The sequence below is a fragment of the Parus major genome, chromosome 1 (assembly GCF_001522545.3).
Source record: "Parus major isolate Abel chromosome 1, Parus_major1.1, whole genome shotgun sequence".
NCBI lineage: Eukaryota > Metazoa > Chordata > Aves > Passeriformes > Paridae > Parus > Parus major.
In genome coordinates this window covers 70,724,521-70,745,003 of record NC_031768.1, presented here as the reverse complement: position 1 = coordinate 70,745,003, position 20,483 = coordinate 70,724,521, and the positions used below count along the sequence as shown (strand labels likewise).

The following is a 20,483-nucleotide window of genomic DNA, read 5'->3' as shown; positions in this document are numbered from 1 at the left end:
TCAGAAAACTCAGATGAAGTCAGCGGATTTATCCTGATTATAGATCAGAGGACCTATTTAATTTTTATTAATGTATAAAAAATTACAGGCCTGGCTGATTTTAAAGTAGTGCTCTGAGACTACTAAGCACCAGCCTTAGCTACAAGATACATATTTATATCAAGCAGTAATGCTTTCATTTATAAGTATATATACACATACACACACATAGGTACACACTACTAAGGGAAGACAGAAAAATAATTCTAATATTCTTAAAAATTGAACACATTGTAAACTGACTGAGGATTTTTCAATAAATACTGTAAGCCAATATTTGATTAAAGGGTTTCTACTTACATATTCTGCAATTACATTAATGAATTACCATTCTGAATTATAAACTTGTTTCTCATTAACATCAAAAATATATAAGTAAGAATTTCAAGATTTTTGCATAGCTTCAAGCCATAGGTTTTGTCAGCCTATGAGAGCTTTCTGTTGATGAGGCAAGCTATTATACAATTATACAAAGTTACAACTAAATCCTCTTCCAAAACTAAAGTGCAGTTTTGAACAAGCCAGTGATGTTATCACTGTGTCACTTGTGTCACTAAGTTTTTCCTATAAAATACATGACAGTTTACTTCTTTTTTTTTTTAATTGTTGTTGTTGTTTAAAATAGATTTAGGAAAGTATTGCACATTCACGGAACAAGAAAAATTATCATGCAGTAAAACGCTTCTACCCTTCACTATCCTAGGACTAAGAAAAGTAACATAATGAAAAAGTCCCTGAATGCCCAGAAATGTACCAAAGCTTTGTGTAACACAGACAGACTTCATATCTCTAATGTCAGAAATGCTGGACCACTGTCTTTTTCTTTTAGTTCTCCAGGAAAATTGAAAAATCATGACAGGAAAATGCTGTAACAAAAGCTGTTTGCAGTATGGTCAGAAAATAATAGATTCCCTCCTCCCTAACAATAAATAATCTCTTCCTCCAAATTATAACCTTAATCCAAATACTGGACTGAAAAGCCTCCACAAAAAAGGAAGAACAAATATACAATAATGAATTCCTAATCTCCTAAGGAAGCACAACACAACTAAAGAAAGCCAAAAATAGAAAGTCAGTCCATCAAGGTATCACCAGAGGTGGTGGTTCGTCACATTTACAGTGATCTCTCCCCAGATTCTGTAAGGACCTGAAGTTAATGGAACATTAGCAATGGCCTATTAGAAATGAAGTGAAGGGCCTGGTGTCTTGCATGGCCAATGTGAAAGCATCATTTGGGAAAATTTACTTCCTTCAGATTTACACTTCCTAGAGAGAGCTTATCTTCTATGTTTCTAGTTTTTTCGCAACTATTAGGCTGTAATTTTTCATGCTCACTGAAAAGCTTCTATAATTTGAACCACTTATAGGCAGACATTAGAAGGTATATATTGGGCTTTCATTCCTTCCTTCACTGAGAACTGCCACTTTTCCATGATGAGGAGAATGCAACTACATTATTAGAATTTTCTAATTAGCATTATGGTATCTAAAGCTTTTAATAATCAAGCTGACACAGGAATGCTCACAGAAAGGAAATAAACAGCACATGAGAAACAGTAATATGGCCATAAGTTCTACTTCAAATCAGAAGACAAGCTTTGGCATTCACTTAAAAGGAAAGCACAATAAATCAAAAAGCCCTCTTACTCCATTAGTTCATCTAAACAAAATATGTGAAATTAAGAATGTGTATTAACTGTTCTTTTGAATTCAACATTTATTTCAAACTGGAACAACATCCATGAAACTGCACAAACAATGTAATAATTGTTTACGTGATATTTGTAATACAGAAAGCCAAGGTATTAACAGTCTTTTATGACAGTAAAGATTTCATGAAGTTCCTTTCAAGAACTGTTTTCTTAAAATAAAATAGAAGCATAAATAAGAAAACCCTCACAAATAAACCACTGAAGAGATTTCAGCTTCCCACCCCAAAACATTCTTGCTGTCGAGTCAGACAACATTTTACAGGGAAGATACAGAGCTTCCCTTTGAGGAAAAAAGGAAAGAATGCCAATAATTAGCCACCCAGGAGGCATTTGTTTCACAATATTTTTGTTACTCCATGGCTTCCATTGTGATAGGATTTGTGAAGATTTACAAGCAGCCTTGGAATATAGCTTCTAATTCAACAATGCTGGCTTGCCATAAGTAACCCTCATTTGTTTGTCAGAAATCATCAAGGTCATTATGTTTTGCTTGACGCTTTCAATGGGCACAGAAAAACTAGGATTTTATCTGCAGTACAGTCTGAGAGTTTGAGCTAAAACCAGCAATTATATAATGGTGTTCTCACTTCCATTTAAAGGGACAAATTTATTATTGTTTTAAAAAGCAGAATAGAATACTTACACTTAATTTAAAACTTGCAGATAAAAGTAACTGAGAAAAATAAGAATTCTGAAAGCTGATTTTAAAAGAAACCTAAATATATAAGCCCAGATGTAAAAATGTCATAAGAATTCACCATGATTCTATCCAAAGACAGTATAAAATGTAAATAATGGAATTACAGAATAGTTGAAATTATAGAGATGAATAGAGGTGCTTTCTTTCTGAAACAATGAAAAACATTTTCTCAGAACCAAAACAAATAGAAAATGTTCTGAAAATATTACTATCAGTACATTTTTACAGTATCTAGAATCACAGTTTGGAAACAAAACACTGATAGCAAAGCATGAGAAAGCCAAGTTAGAGCCTACTGGAAAAATCACAGAGCAATTTTCATACAATAGTTTATACTTCTAGAACAGGACAGGATTTTAATTTAAACAAAGAAAACCTAACCCTTTTCTTAATGATCTCAACAGGAAAGGCAGAGACAGAGCAGGTAAGACAACCACACCAATCTTGTATATTAAGTATTATAGATATTAATTATTATATATTTATAATTAAATAATTAGTTAGGTGTTTCCTCATGGCATGCATATTACTGGAACAATGCCTACCAGCCATGGGAAGCTTCCCATTTTTTTTCTCAGCACGTTCCAGCGTGAAAGTGCAAACATACACACACATACACATAGATTGTACATATATTTAAGTGTCTTGATTTTGCTGGATTATCTATATAGTACTCTAATACTTCAGTAAATGAATGTTCTGAAATAAATCACATTGTGGTTTTGCGCAATTTCATTTCAAATCTTTAATTTTATTTAAAAAATTTAAAACGACAACACATTTTAGAAGAATCCTTCACATAACCCAGAATTCTCCATTTTATCTTCTAGATAGTTTCAACTTGCCTGCTTACCTGCTCCAGAACAAGTTTTTTTACTTTTTAAAAAATCAGCACACTCAAGAGAAACCAAACTATATATCAGCTGTAAAATTTCATATCTAGAACTTTAAGAGGATCAAATGAATCCTTACTCAAATCAACTTTTATTGCACTTTCTCTACTATTTAATCTGTAATGCCAATACACATGTATAATTACCGAAAATACAGTAAAAAGCACAAAATCTGAATTTAATTAGCATACATTTAATTTTACTCATCAAATCCACAACTATCCGAAGCAACAGAAATGGATTACCAGCGAGTCATAATTGGTAAGTAAGCCACACTTCAGCTCCTGCTAGTCTCTTGAGTACACACCTTCTGTTCTTGGGCCTAAAATAATTAAGGCTTCCCTGGCAACTTCATCCCTTCCAGTGGTCCAGGGGCTGCAGCAGCTTTCATCTAACCAATATGATGTCCTAAGCTGGTCTGATTTAGAGCAATCATTATCTTTTGAAGGGAACTGACTTACAACTGCAGCCACTGGCCTAACCATACTCTCCAAGTACCAGTTACAACAAAAGTCATTATTTGAAGCAAAACTGCCTTAGAGAACACAAATAGTCTGTCATATCCAGATAAAAACATCCCCATCTCAAATAAAGATGTTATTACACTTTAAACAAACTTGGGGCTTTGACATCCATCAAATTAATACCGAAAAACTACACTAAGAAAAAGAGGCAAAGAACTCCACAACTAGTACAGGCTCCAAGAGAGAGAGAGAGCATGTAGGAAGAAAATTTCACCTTTCTATAAATCTAACATAATTGCAGTTAAATATTTGAAAAAAGGACAATTTATTGCACTCTTCTAGTTCTGGTCTACATACACTTCTTCCAATCATTATAAAAAAATCTTTGTAAATACACACCTAGATTAGTGTTACAATTATTAAAAATGAAAATTAAGTCTCTAAGCAAAGCTACATTTCTGCACACAGGAATTCCAATTCTTCCTTCACCTCAAGGCATCTTCCCAATTACTAACAAGTAGCAGCACCTCAAAAGAGTCAGGGGACAATGGAAATAATCAGTTTTAATAGAGAACATTACTATCATACTGTGTATAAACCAATTTAGGAAGAAACCATACAAAAATGTCATGGCTGTCAGACTCTTCAGATTTACAAGTTAGCATTTCTTCTAAACACTGGAAATCTTATTAAAGTATACTTCTCAATTTCCACTCCACACTCTCTATTCAGAATTAACTATGCTTTAATTTGAAATCTCTCCACTCAAAAACAAGAAAAAAGTCCTGGTTTACATACTGGAATTAAAAAGAAATTCCACAAGTTCATTCACCTCAGACTAAAAACTCAGAAAAATTAATTTCAGTTCTTTATTCCCACATTGTGATTTCAGGGAATTGACAGGCAAATGAAATTCTCTACAGCATGATAACTTGGAAGTCCCAAATCATTATTAACCATTCCTCCAAAGCACTCCTTGCTGAGTCTAAGCTGAAGAACTGCAGAGGTATGGTGCCTGGATATGAAGCCAGTGTCTGTGCAAATCACACTATCTCGGTAGAAAGGTGACAGCTGGCACAACTGGAAGGGTCATGGCTTTGCTCACCCCAGAGGAGGTCCAGGAACTGTGTGCCTCATACTCCCACCTCTGTTGGGTAGTGTGGGAGATGGTTCAGGTGAAAACTGAACCTGGCTTAGAAGTCAGAGTGAGAACCTCCATTCTGACAGATCTTGAGATCTAAGAGTTGAGAGTCATGAAAGAAGTTTATAATTAACTGAGGGGAAAGGGTAAGCAAAAGAGGAAAGCAAATAAACATCAGATACACAGAGGAAAATACTGAGCTTAAGTAAGGGTATAATTTAATGGCTACACACTGTGGGCTTAAGAAAACATCAGCTGCCATCTGGTTAGGAGTGAAAACTGTCAGTTGGACTGAAACTGTCAAAATTTTCAACAAAGCACCAGCACTTTGAGAATAGCAGTGATTTTGAGCAGATATCTGGGCCCAAGAAACAGATTTAAATCAGTCCTTCCAGGAGAGTTTAACTCACGCTAGCTGAAGAAAAGCTTCTTTTGGAGCACGGCTCTATGACTTAAGAGAGAAGTCCAGGTTACAGCTTTTCATTCCACTGCAGTTAGAAAATGCCACTTGAAAGCTACACATAAAATCCAAAGGTGGATCTCAATGGTGTGGAAAGGAGATAAAGAAAAAGTCTGTAAGTAACTGATCAGCATGGACCACACTTTGAGAACCCTCCCAGAGATCAGCATTTCCTCACTTCTGAGACTCTAAGAGAAATACTCATTCATGTGTCACATTTACAAGTAAATGTCACGTTTACTTGAAAAGAAAAACCAAATAATGACCAGCACATATTTAAGAGACAGCATGGTTTTACACATAAGGTAGAAAAATGTGCAGCTTTGGCACTTGTTGAACATACACAGTATGCAAGGTTTTCTAAATTTTTCCCAAAATTTGAAGGCTGCAGAAGTTCTATGGTGCTGGGAAAAATCAGTTAAAAACCTGTCTACAATCATCTACTTTCATAACTACTAACTCACGGGACTGTTACTCAATTTCTATCAGAAGTTCTGCTCTCACCATAGCCCGTAGGGGTTTGAAATTCTACTGAATTTCACTTCTTAACAGAAAAGATGAAGTTACTTCAGTAGTATCTTATTCCTATACTGTGACTTTTCACTTAAATCTTCTGAAGATATTTTAAAGTATTGGCAGCATGGGCAGAACTTGAAACACTCTTTGAGGATTTGCACTTATAAAATTTTATTGAAATAATATCCCATGTAGGCGTTCAGAAATTTTAGCCAACCTTTTTAGCTTACCAAAATGTGACCTCTGAAATGAAACACTTACATAACTGGTTTTATAACAACAAGATTATTCCTTTAATAGCAGAAGAAAGTACAGACTTAACAAATCCTTTTCCCCAATATAGCCATAGCAGCTCTAGGGCAAGGCATGACATCAGTGGGAAGAGAGGCATATAACAGGTCAGGAGTGACACTGGAGCAGGAGAAGGGAATCCCTCAGCCTTGAATTAGCACAGACCCCCAGAAAGTGAATTTGCAGCCCCACCAGCCCAAACAGAAGAAAATGTCTGAGTCATCAGGGAGCCCTCCCACGAAGGAGTTTGTCCTTCAGGGCAGAATTAATGTAAAAGATTTCATGAACTGGAAAGACAATTAGGAAGAAAGTGGTAGATTTCTCCACTGCAGGACCAGCAAACACTTCTTCAGAATTCAGAAGAATACCCACAAGAGGCAGAGGGCCACCTCATGCCACCAGTGAACACTGCCATTGAACCATGCTGCATCATTTACAGAAATCATCGGAAAATTTCTGAATGCCAGACACAACTTCCAAATTAATTTTTAATTTTCAAATTAAAAAAGAGATGAAAAATTAAAGAAAAGATATATTTAGGTCAAGGCAAAAAGAAATCATTCTACTTTTTTTCATTTTGTTTCGCAAATTTTTATGTGTAAGAGAACTACAAGCTTCACCAGCTGGATTTGCAGTGCAGAAGCAGCCAATTCTTGCACTGTATTTCATGGATTCACAACAGTAGCCATGTAATGCAGCTCAGTGAAAGCTCTGCGAGGGTATTTCACATCTCATCAAATGAGAGCTGTGAACTTCACATCAGAGATCAAAACCACACATCACTATAAACCTTGCAGTAATTTAATAAAGACCCAGAGAATGCAGCATGTCTAAAAAGAAAGTAATTATTTCTAAATGGGAAAGTTTAAAACCTGATATCTGTACAGAAATGTAGCCTTTAGTAAAATCTGTTTTCTCCCTGAATCAAGACTTTTTCCGTTTCTTTGCAACATAGAAAGTCGAAGGAAAGAGCTGTTACTAATTTTCACAGTACATGGCAGCAAGAGATGATTGTAAAAGAGGTTTCAGTACTGAAAATTTGATGTCTTGTGTAGAGATACCATAAAACAAAGACAGGAATCAATTAAATTAAATTATTTAATTATCAGCAATTTGTTCTACAACAGTTTAAAATATGGATGAGACAACCAGCTGCTAAACAGAACAACTCATTAAATAATTTAACTGGATTAATTATTTTCTAGTTTTAATGTAATTTACTTGTATGACACATAAGTCTGTCATTTTACCCAAGGTAGAAATTAATTTTGTCATTTGGTTCCAATTTTTCTAAAATTATTACATTGTTTCTAGCTTGAAGTGTTTTATAAACACTCAGCTTATGATTCTTTTTAAGCACTAGGAAAGGCAAACTGGCTATAGTGCTCCCAGAAGGGGATCAGTATGTAGACTGCAATCAAATACTTATTTAAAAAAAAATCCTAGGGAGGTTTTAAATGGGATGTGCCCACACTGCAATTCTATTATACAGGGACAAGAAAACATAAGACAACCTCTCATTCATCCAGGACAAATAGTGCGCCAAAAGCACAAATTACACCTAATTACAGGGTATAACTCTGTCATCTTTCTTTTTATAACCTAGCCATTTACACACTTTGATTTTTACTTCCATTTGGGTTTATTAACATCAAAGCTTTGTCATCACTTATCTGTTTCTACAGACTTTTTTACCTGAGGCAATAAATAAAAACTTCTTTGCATTTCAGCTTTTCGGATGCAGGGAAGGTTTAGTCTACATTGTTCTTATGATGTTTCATGCTTATTAAACTTTTGTATGTTGTTATAAAGTTTATTGCCCTTGGCATACCAATCTTAAATGTACTATAATTAAAGTGACTCTTGTTGCACATAAATGCATTAGCACTATCCTATGATAAATTTTATTCCTACTCTAAGGCTTTTTTCAAGTAATTACACTGTCTTGCATAAAAGTGTAATGGACAATTTAGTCTAATGCATTGTTTAGTTTTTGTCAAACACAAAATGGCAATGAATTTTTAATTAAGCTATATGGGGCTTCTTCTCTATAGCGATTACAGCAAAAAACCTCACACAGATGACCATCCATGAAGAAATGGAGAAAGTTCATCTAGAATGATGAAACAGTCTGGACAGTCATGTTAAAGAGATACCTCTCAAATTCAAATCAGAGAAATATGAGGGACAGATGAAAGCTATGATTATACAAACACACACATATTCTTTAAAACACATCTGAAGATAACAACTGCTAAAATTCAAATTCCTGCTCATGCATTAATGGGATATTTCAAAACAAACGTCTCTTAAATCAAATATATTATATTTGAATCAAGAGAAGAGTTTATCACTTTCACTGTCCAATATAAATATATAATGATCTCTATAGTCTAGAGCAATCTTTTAATGTTATTTTCAACTATTCCCCCCTCTCCCCACTACAATGAAGAAAAGGTTTCCTCACTTTTCTTCTCAAAGATGAATTCAAGTAGGGTGTTGTGTAAATGTTAACTGCTGATGGTATCTCACTTCAACTTGTATACTTCTGTTCCAGGCAGTCATTCAATCAGAAACTTCTAGAAAAATACATGTTAAAGAAACAATGTTTTTTTAAAAAAATATTTCCACCTTACTCTCAAAAGTGGGGAAATCTATAGCTACACATCTTTAACCAGTTCTTCAAAGTCTAGCAATGACAAAAATTCTCATTGCCTTCTCATGCAATCTACTTAATTATTTCATTAATTGCAATTCAGAAAGGTTTCTCTAATATCGCCTTTGAGTTCTTCTTGATAGAGTTTCAACTGCTGTTACTTATCAAAGGCCACTATCAACACAAGGAACTATTTCTTTATTTCTTCTGCTGATGCCTTAAGTTTTAGCTTTCATATTTTTCTCTAGGTGTGTAGTTTTGAGCTTCATATGAAATGTTAGTGAGCTCTCTTCACAGAGTAGGTGGGCAAAACAATTCCTTTTCTAGCTTGATACCAAGGACAATTGTTACAAGTTTCAGTCCCAAAAGCATAAACAACAGTGGACTGAAGAGAGAAAACAAGGAGGATGTGACTTCATAACCTGAAGCTCTAACTGGACAATTAACCCCAATATGCAGATGGACCAAAACCTATAAAAATGTGAGACCTTGTGAGCAGTCGCCCATTTTGTGACCATTTTAGCTCCATCTTAGGTGTAGCCTGGCCAGGCCCTTGTAATGCCCAAGGTGTATCCTTTAAGGCCTTTCAATAAATACCTTCTTTGTTCTTAACATTGTCTAGTCTCTGTCCTAGGTCAGCCTTCCCTAGGCATCACTGCAACAGCCTTTTACATATTAAAAAAACTCACTCTTTTCTCCACTGTCTTTCCTTTCACAGGCTAAATAAATGAAGCATCCTCAAAGAGATTCTTCCTATCTTCTGATCACCTGTGATGCATCTGTTCAGCCTCAAAGTGGTTCAAGTTTTCCTTGCAATATCTCTCCCCAAGAAGAAGACTATTCCAGCAGAGACTTCAATAAAAGTTTAACTTTGCTCATTTCATTGGCTGCACTTCTACCCGTGCATGCCAGTGCCAGGATTATCTCTTGATACATTGTAGTTCTATCAAATGAAAAATATTATCAAATCCTTTTCTGAAGGACTGCTATGATTTATTAATGGGTAAGCATCCTGTCTTCTCATCTTCACTGGATTTCATCTACTCATGTGCAGATTATTTTTTCAGTTTTGCAAGATCTTTTTGAAATATGGTCTTGTTCTCCAGTCCTTCTGGAGTTCTGTGTCATCCAAAGAGTGATTCCAGCTAACATTAAATACATCAGGTAAAAAACCAGAAAGGGAGCCAGACCCCAGGCAGGTCTGTAGAAAAATCCTGTTCAATAAACCTTTTCATTTTGAGAACAATCCATTGACAATAATCAACAGCAATACTAATCCAATTAATTTTGCACTTACTGTACACTAATATCTCCTAAATCACATTTTTCTCCATTATTTATAAAAATATTACAAAACACAGACTTATGAAGAGCTTTAAAGTAAAAATATATGACAGCTACTGCTTTGTTTCTATTGACAGGTTCAAGTGTTTTATCATACAGAAAAATTACACTAATTTAAGATTACTTATTCTTGGTAAACCCATGCTAGCAATTGCTCATCTCTTCATTATCTTGCACATAAATAAAAACAGTTTAACATTTATTTTAGGCCATCAGTAGCAGGATAGCTGAACCCTCCCTCCTTGACTCCTCTCCTGCCTTTGACAACTGGTACATTTATCCTTCCCAGTCCTCCAGTATTTAATCCACCCTGCACCATATTTCAGAGATAAGGCTGCTATAAGATATCTTAGGAGGTGATCTGTTAATACAAACAGCAAACGTTGGCAGCACTGTCCCCAGATGAGTTAAAGGATATCGTTTTACTCTCCCTTCTCATATTTCCTATGTAGGCACCAATCGGAAAAAAAAATCTTGATAAAGGCAAGTTGAAAGTCAGAACTTTTCCAAGAAGCAGTCTATTTGCCTCCACACCCTCAAGAAAACCACTTTAAAAATACTGCATTAATTTGAAGTAATCTAAACTTGGTAATCTCCTTGTCTTTTGTCATGCATCTATATTATTAGTGACTTTTTTCATTTAAGTATCTTCTGGAAATCATAAATTGGTGACGTAAATCCAATGGGAGTACAGCCACCTGCACCACCTTTCCCTCTTCAGTTCCAGCACCAGTAGCCTACAGTTACGTAGCAGGGACATTTGGATACACACAATTCTGGTAGGAGCGTATCAATATCTGAACTTCCACTCTGAAGGTGTTAACACATACAGAAACCTTCTGCCTTTTCTACTCTGTCTTATCATACTTTCCTAATCTCGATTTGAGTCAAAACCTTTACTTCCATTTTAATAAACTGTTTCAGCATTATAAATATCTAACACCATCCTTTTCATTACTTCAGATAGAAGGGTCTTTAATACTTTCCAGAAAGTAATTTGCTTGACTTCTAGCATGTCTCAGTATGCCCTTTCACCTTTTATGTGCTAATGTATGTAGTCTTCTGTTTTTTGAGGTGCTTATTTTCCCTTATGTTTGGAGTCACAGAATAGTTTGAGCTGGACAGGATCTTTTAAAGGTCGCCTCCTAGTCCCATTCCCCTGCCATGAGCAGCGACATCTTTAACTACACCAAGTTGCTCAGAGCTCCACTCAACCTGACCCTGATGGAATGTTTCCAGAGATGGGCCATCTACAGACCTCTCTGGGCAGCTTGTTGCAGTGTTTCACCACTCTCATTGTAAGTAACTTCTTATGTATAAAATAATTCCAACCTTGTCCAGTTTAAAACCATAAGCCCTTGTCCTGTTGCTACAGGCCCTGCTAAAAATGTTTGTTCCCATTACTCTTATAAGCCTCTAAAAGGCTCTCTCAGCCTTCCTGGGAAGCTCCTCCTTTTAGTTTGGTGTTGAAACTCTGATTATTTTCTATGCTTAATAACTGAGCTCCTGTGTTCTTAAACCACTGCATTATTTAATTTTTCAAAGTTTGTACCTGAATTTGAAACTGAATCAAACCAAAACTCCCATACATCTTAAAATGTTATAGTTGTCTTACATTCAAATTTATTTTTACATATATACACCATCAGTCAAGCTTCTACAACATCCTCACTGAAGAAGATAGCCTACAAGTAGCATATTCCTTTGAAGGCACATAGCTACACTGTGAAAAACAATAGCTGCTGCTAAACCCAGGAACACATAGGCTTTGCCACTATTACTAGCATTGTTTGCCAGTTAATAACTGGGGAAATGATTCTATAGTCAATTTTGGATGAACCTGGATGGGGAATGCTCACACAGCTTGGCTGCAGGGAGAGCAGCAGCTCTTCATGATGTTGGAAAAAATAATAGAGGTGGTCACATTTTTAGCAAACAGTACAGAAGAGAAACTGCCCATGAAGTAAATTTCACCTACTTACTGCTTTCTGCCATTTGTGTCCTACTCTCATCTCCTCCTTTACAGCTATATTCTCATTTGATTAACTTTTCCCTCCATGGTAAAAATACCAGGAAAAGAAACTTCTATGTCATTATTTCAAACTTTGAACTTCTTCCTTGCTCTTAGTTTATCTAGTTTATATTGGACCTTTTGTCTCAGAATCCAGAAGCAATTTGTCTCAGTCATTTAGCTGGGCTACATCAGAGTCATCTTTTTTCAACTGCCTTCCAGTAACTGAAGAGCCCCAAATGTCCATCACTGTCACCAATGACTTCCTGATCATGTTGCATCTTGACCATCCTTCTCTAAGATATAGGACAGAAAGTCACCAGAACATCGACACCTGGCTCCAATCGTTGTCCACAACTTGCACTAACTTGCCTCACCACTTCAGCAGAAAATTGGCAATGTCATCTGTTGTCACAAAAGGCAACTCAGAGACTTACACCCCCCCCACACAGCACAATGCTTTTCTTTCAGCTTGCATCCACATATATGATTCCCATTCTGTGAAAATCCTATCCCATTATGATTTTAAGTTTCACAACCGTTAAGTTCTTTATGTTGCACACTGAAAATTTTTTGGCCAGGAGCTTTCATTTTGATTCAGGGCTTATTACAGGCATTTTTCTAAATATTATAAATTTAATACTTCTGTCATTGGGAATTAAACAAGAAAAATCCTAGAGTATTGGTATCATGTTGCCTTCCCACATGAGCTCATGACAACACAAATACTTAAGCTTAATTTTGGAGCTCACTAAGAAAATACAAACAAGGCAGCAGATAAGGTTCAAAGATAAGCTACAACAATGATGCAATCTTGTAAAACACATCTAGAGCTGAATCTATTTCTTCGATCTAAAAAGAACAGAGAACAATTTATTTTAATGCTGTTCTTCCCTAGAAAAATATTAAAGTTTCTTTGTTTTGACATGTATAATCTACAGTCCTAACAAGATTAAACAACAAGAAGATGCAAGTTTCAGATTGGGGAGAGAGCATAAACAACAACAGTCAAGTGGTGAACAGAAGATATCTGTAAGGATAGCAATGAAGATGGCTTTCTTAAGCTATATAACAAGCCAGCAAAAAAACTAAGTGTTTAAGATGGAAATATATACCTTGCTCGTTCGTGCCTTGTAAAAATAACTTAAGACAGGTAGCACTGGAAGAGACTATCACTGCACCTGGCTGAGTGTAGTGGTTTTAAAGCATTAGCTAAAATTCCTATAAATCTAAAGGCTAATGCACACTATCTGCCCAGGGCCGGGAGCCCGAAACATCAGGTTTCATGCACATGAGCCCCCTGCCACACATGCCCACACACAGCTGGAACCAAACCACGACTGCCTTAAGCCATGAACTACCTTACCTGGAAGCATGCCTCTCTCCCTCTCACATACAGTGCACAAAGGCTGTTTTTTTGTGACACAATTCACAGTTCTCTTATTTTTGAAGACTTAATTACAGTACTCTGTGTCTTTGTGTGTACACGCACAAACACACAAAGAGCTGTATGTTAACAGCTGTACTCAGCATCCTACTAACTGGAAAATAATGCCACTGGTACAAACAACTTAGGAAGTACCTAATATCCTTAATACTAGGAAGTACCTAGTATTAAATGTTTTTTGTGCATGTTTTTTCTCAATATTATTGAAAATTAAAAAACCTAATCTTTAAAAATATCTACCCACTTTCTAATTACCCTTGAAACTGAGCAGCAAAATTTTATTAGAAATAAAAACTCTAGAATAAAGTTCAGAAACTTTAGAAGTCATATTGATAGTATGCCTTTGTAACATTTGGCAAAATATCATTAGACTTTTAAGTGGATTCTATATATATATTGCTTTGGCATACATAGACAGGCAAATTGAGTTGTTTTTTACAAGGAAACCAGCAATTTCTTACTCTAGACAATCTGTGTTTCAGAATATTTCAAACTTAGAGCAGCAACATATCTACAAGCACCATCAAACACACAAACACACAGAAACCACTAACCTGGGGATCTCCTTATAGAATTTATCTGTACTGTCTTCTCCACTGCACTGTAGGACCAGGCAACTGTGAGAGACTGGCAAGTGAATGGCTCAGACAACCAACCATTTCTGAAAGCGGCAGGTGCTTTGCTGACAATGCCCAAGGTACCAGCCTGGGTGCAGAAGGGATGCACACCCACCACTGGAGGCTATATTGTTACATTTCTATAGATAGTAACAGCAATCAAAACAACTATATTTTAAAATTTGCCAAGTACCTTACTCTATCTTAATGTTCTAAGCTTGCACATAGAAGTTTCTTATTGAATCTCCTGAGAATTCTGTTGTTATTGCCTCAAATTGCCGAGAGTAAATCAAACAACCTTCCCCTAAAGCTGCCGAGCAGACTGGGCCACAAGAGCAACGTAGATTTCAACTGGTACAAATATGCTATAACTTTACATCCTAAACCAGATTTACATGTAATTTTCTCCAAAGATACATACACTAAAAAGAAAAAATGTACAAGACATTACTTCTCTTGAGTCATTTGTTCACAACTGATGAGGGTCTGGGAAACAACCACAGTTAGAATGACAGACTACATGTAGTTAAGAAGCATAAAATACTAAATGAAGGCACTAAGATATACTACCTTCTTTGATTTCTAAGAATAGGAGTGCACTTCCCATTAAACTTACCCACTCTAACTTGATTAAACCATTGCTGTTGTTGAGAGAGAACTGCTGAAGCACAGAATTAACAACAGTTTCAGTTCCAAAAGCTATAAAGCAAGGCAGTAAATCAGACAGTATTAGAAAGGGAAGACAACTGGAAAAAACAGAAGTAATTCAGAACAAAAATATGCCAAAATATGGGAATATATCTTCAGAAATGTTAGGACAGTTTCTGAGGGAAATTAAAGGAGGAAATTAATTAATTAATTAGATACCTAAAGCAATGCAAGTAATAGGAATAAGTGAATGGTAAGATTCTATACAGATAAAAAAGTAGTAGAGAAATGTGTGAACATGAGTACACATTTTTTTCCATAAAATTTGAAACAGAAGTTTTATATGATAAATAGAAACCACAATGACAACAAAACATTGTGAGGCAAAAGAAGGATATCAGAAAAAGAGAACTAGATGGGTGACAGTCATAGTTAAAAAATGAGACCAGAGATGTAAATGTCTGACATTTCCCAGGTCACAACACTTACCAGCAATGTTAAGGTTCAGCCAGGTTGTTCAACTCAGATAGTTTTGGCAAAAAATGTGCTCCACAGTAGACAGCAGTAAAGACAAGGGAATTTGAGACACAAATTTCTTAATGCTCCTACAAGGCAGAGCTAATCGCACATTGAGCAAAAAAAAAGGTATTTAACAGCTGAAATTCAATGTATATAAGCTGAATGTAAATTAATGAAGGAGGATGGAGGGACATAATGTATACATAAAGCAGGCAGAAATATTAGCAAAGGAAAGGAAATGCTAAGTGATGTGAAAGAAAAAAGAGAAGATGCACTTACGGTCACAAATAATACAAATTGCTAAACAATATAACCAAGGACAGGTAGAAAATGAAATCATTTTGCTTAAGAATAAAGAGTGATACATTATGAAAGTTGGATGCTACCAACTAATCAGGATCCAGAACGGCACACAATTCTCAAACTGACTAGAACTACTGCAGCACAGCCAAGAAGACTTCAAAAGCTAACGAAAAGATCTCCTGGTTGCAACAAAACAATCATTCCAAGACGTAACTGGCTTTGAAAAGTTTCAGGTTTTATTCATCAACAAACTGTAGCATAGCAGCAGTCACCTAACTTTGATATTCAAAGAAATGGTACAAGCAACAGCCTGCCTTTAAATACCACAGACAAAAGAAAAAGGAAAAAAAATCCAGTCAAATTAAAGGGAAGAAGAAATTGCACAGAATCATGCACGGCCCTAGAGAGGTAAGTTTGAGCATATTTCCTTCCCTTTGCAAGTTATGCCTTGGAAAGTGACTGATAATCAGCAAATGCCAGACAAAAGAAAGCCATTCAAAGGGGAAATGAGCAGTGTAAAAAACATCCCTCTAAACACAGAAGAGATGCTTTACAAAATGAGAGAAATTCTGAATGGGCTAAAACTAAAAGTATTCTGCAAAAACACTAACATTAGGTATTGAAGTAAGGGCAGGTAAGTTTATACATGAGTCTATAAGCAATGATAAATAAGTTCTTTAAGCAGAAAAACTGCTTAAAGGCAGGGATATTTTTTCTTCAGTATCATGGTTTTCAAGCATACTGGTGACCCTAGCCCCTATGATTTGGGGCTTTTAAATATAGATGGTTACAAAATGGAAATTCTAGTGGCAGAATATCACTGTCAACATTAAAGAACATTAATTTCTTAAGAGAAAATTGCTCACAGAAACTTACAGAGAAAGACCACTTACTCAACAACATAAATCTATTACTGACATAAGAACTGGCAGACATAAGAACCATTATATCCAACAGAGAAAGCGCAAATCGTAAAACACTCTTAAGAACATATTACCTAAAGTGCAGCACAGTTTGACAGACTAAATCATTACACTCACTGCAGCATGCTCACTGCTGTTCCTTTTCCTAAGAATCCCTCAGGGGCAGTAAGGCAGCAAATCCTGGGCCCACATACGCTTTCCAAATAGGATTAGAATTTATAATATATCCTTGTTCACCTGACAACAAAGGAACGATATTTTTTTGCTTCACTTACAGATGCAGATGTATTATCAAGGCTTTAGCTTAGCTGAGAAAGCTTACTGTTAAGGTTTGGTTCAGTTGACTTTAACAAAGGACTATCTATGCAAAATGTGCTGTTCTGCAGCTAACTGCAATCCTTCCTGGCTTTGAAATCTCTACCAAATTTAACAATTATTTGAGCATTTCTGTTGAAATTGCAACAGAAATTAAGCACAATACTTCCGGTCACAGAACCTACCAGACTGTTGTTTAGCTAAAGCCAAACTTAAACCCACTGTCTGCTTTTAAAAAGGTAACATGTTGGCTATTGCACTTTTGATATTTATGGCTGGATCCACAAATGGCAGCTGCTGCCTGCAGCTTACAAATGGACAAAGGAACTTTTAAAGCATATAAAGAAAGAGAAAAAAAGTTTCAGCACAGCATGCAGTACTCCTTAACTCCAATGCAGCTGTTCACTTGATAAATGCAATTAAACACAATTCAGATTTTTCTGAAGTTTATCTTCTGCTGAAAGTTTTCAGCAGGACCAAACAGCCATGTTCTGGGCCACCGACATGCTCGTTAAAGTACCACTTCTGCGTCCTTTGATTAGTCTGCAATTTTGGGATCACAATGCAGACCAGCCTCAAGAAATCCATCATTTTCTCTACACTGTTTAAAGAAAATGTTACCCTCATCTTGCAAAGGCAATTTGCATTATTTCTTGTTCTAAGAGAACTACTGAAGACAGGGTGAAGAAATGACTAAGCACATTGTTATGTTCATCCAACCTGGATGGAACAAGTATATTCACAAACAGAAAGGAAAGCTGCACAAATATCTGCTGCTGCATATTTCTGGAATCAGATGTGCTAGATTTCTACAAGATTTCTGTATTGACAATTCTACTATTTATTACAAATAGGATTCATTACAAAAGATAACGTCTTTGTTAAAAAGAAGCTTTTAATTTAACTTTATACCTGTTAATGATAGACTTGAGATACTTTGCTCTATTCAACTGCAAATAATAGAATTTGAATAAAACATTACAGTCCATTTCTAGTTTCCATTCTGACTTCTACCTGAAAGATAAAAAAAGAGACATCTGTCTTGGACACCAAATGCTCAAAACCAAAAGGAGATGGTTCATGACTTAACCACCTGTAAGCTGCTGTCATTTTATGCTGCAGACACTACAATTTTTTGCATTTAAGTGAAAACTGGAAATGTCCATTGAAAAGAGAAAAAACCTGCCAAAACTGGAAAGCCAGTAAATCCTGAGTAAAACACAGCTCCTCCTTAGGCTGTCCAACCTTAAATAGCCAGCATACTACAAAAAGTGCCATATACACTTGTCCAGTTCCTCGGTTCTTCCTTGGCTGAACCTGGATGGCTGTTCTCATGTTTTTCTGAGAAAAGAATAACTTCTCAACTGTGAAATCAGAAATATGAGGCAGTTAGCAGAGCAAACTACAAACCCTTGACCAACATGAGTCACTTTCTTAAAGTTATTGATAAATAAAATATCGTACAGAGAATTTCAGGTGATATACTTTTCTTAAGAGAAGCAATAACAACAGTGAAACCCATCCTTTTTATTCCACGTTCAGTAAACGAGGGCTACAGTCTTCTACAACTATCATCAGAGGTTAAGAGAGTTTCCTCAGGAGACTCAGTCCTACAGTACCGAATTCCAACTGAAAAAATATGTTTGAGGATAACAGAGGAAATAATACTACCTGTACAAGTTGAGACAGTTCAGAAAACAGCAAGTTTCACTAACAGTCTGAATAAAATTTCTTTATTAAAGACTAAATATTATGTGATTTTCCACAACAAATAAAGGTAGGGCTTCTGTGTATTTGACATCTCCAACCTACTTACTGACATCTAATGATATTTTCCATCTCTCCATTTATGCTTACAATTTTGCAAGTCTGGAAGTGCCTGAAAGGAATTGTTTTCACCTACACATATTTTCTGTTAAGATTGTTTTCATATCTGTATTCATAACACTCTTTATAAATCTGTTTTCTGAATAGCTGGAACATTAACACTGAAATAATGACTACCTGTGAATTCCATAATCCTAAAGGTTATTACTTTGCATCGAGACAGATAAGTTGCAAAAAAACCAAACCCAAAAACCACAGAGCCAGATACAGTTCAACAACACTATTAGACTGTACATCATGAACAACATTCTTACACAAGTTCAGTGGAATGCAAATACGATCTAATTGGAACAGCAACAGCCCAAAACATTTATAACTTTTTCCAGTACCCATTCCTTTTATTTAGGAAAGAGTGTTAAAAGAATGTTAGAATTATCATGTAAATCAGGTCAAAGTTAGAGAGGCCAAAAATTCAACATTAATTCAACAGCCATAAAATCCTACTGTGCACCACCAAGCTTCTTTTTAAATCCACCTAGATCCTCTTTATTTCAATTCATACCCACTGTGTCTTGTAATCTCTACCATTCACTACTGTGAAGCATCTGGCTCTGTCTTCTTGATGACCTCCTCCTGAGCACTGGAAGACTGCTATTAGGTCCTCTTGAAACTGCTTCTTCTCCATGTTTAACAAGTGCAGACACCTCAATCTTTCTTCAGTGGACAAGTGTTTCAGCCCCAAACCACCCTGGAGGCTTTCTACTGAACTTAGTTCAGTTTGTCAATACTTTTCTTGTACTTGGGAGTCTTAGACTGGAAGTATCTTGGACTACATATGTCAAAAAACTGCAAAGTTAAGAGGGACAATCCTTTTCCTTCTCTCAGTATACTACTAATACAAGCCAGGATACTTTGCTCTCTTTGCAGCCAGGGCACACTGCTAACTAATGCTCAGGATGCTGTACAGCAAAACCCTTAGATTCTTCTCCATAGAACTCTTCTCAAGATAGTATTGCTGCAAGGAATTATTTCTTTGTAGGTGTAGAACTTTGCATTTTTAGAATTTTATGAGGTTCTTGTTGTCACATTTCTCCAGTCTATCTAGGTCTCTCCTAGCAGCAGATCTGTTCCTATAAACTGGTTCTCTCTAATTCAGTGCTGCCTGCAAATGTGCCAAGTGAATCCTGTCACCTTGTCTGGTTGATAGGTAAAGATATTAAAAAGACTGGTCCCAGGACAGACACCTACACTCCACTTCCACTGGCCTCACTGACCATTACTCTCTGAGGCTGATCCTTTCTTTCACTCATCTGGTCCACCCATCCAGACTGTGGTACCTTAATATGGAGGCAAGAATATTGTGAGAGACAGCACTGAAGGCCTCACAAACATGTGAAGCAAATACCTCCCATTGCTCTTCCCTTATGCACCAAAAAGCCAAGAGGTCTGTACCCATAGCATTCTCCAAGCAGAGAATTAAAAGCAGTACTGTAAACCATGTGAACAAGAGTTAATGTAACTCACTAATGAAAACTGCAGGAATTTTCAAAGCAGAAAAGCAGCTACTCAGAAACCAAAATCTCTCACTGTTAGATAGGTAAACACAACACAACATTTTAGACAGCAAAATTATTCCTTCTGTAAGCTGACATAAAAA

The 20,483-nt window shown here is 36.0% G+C and overlaps 1 protein-coding gene across 1 annotated transcript in view; it reads right to left on the bottom strand.

Moving 5' to 3' along the window:
* The window catches only part of MICU2 (mitochondrial calcium uptake 2), a 137,747-nt gene that overhangs the window by 92,604 nt on the left and 24,660 nt on the right, over nt 1-20,483 (bottom strand). The window lies entirely within an intron of this gene.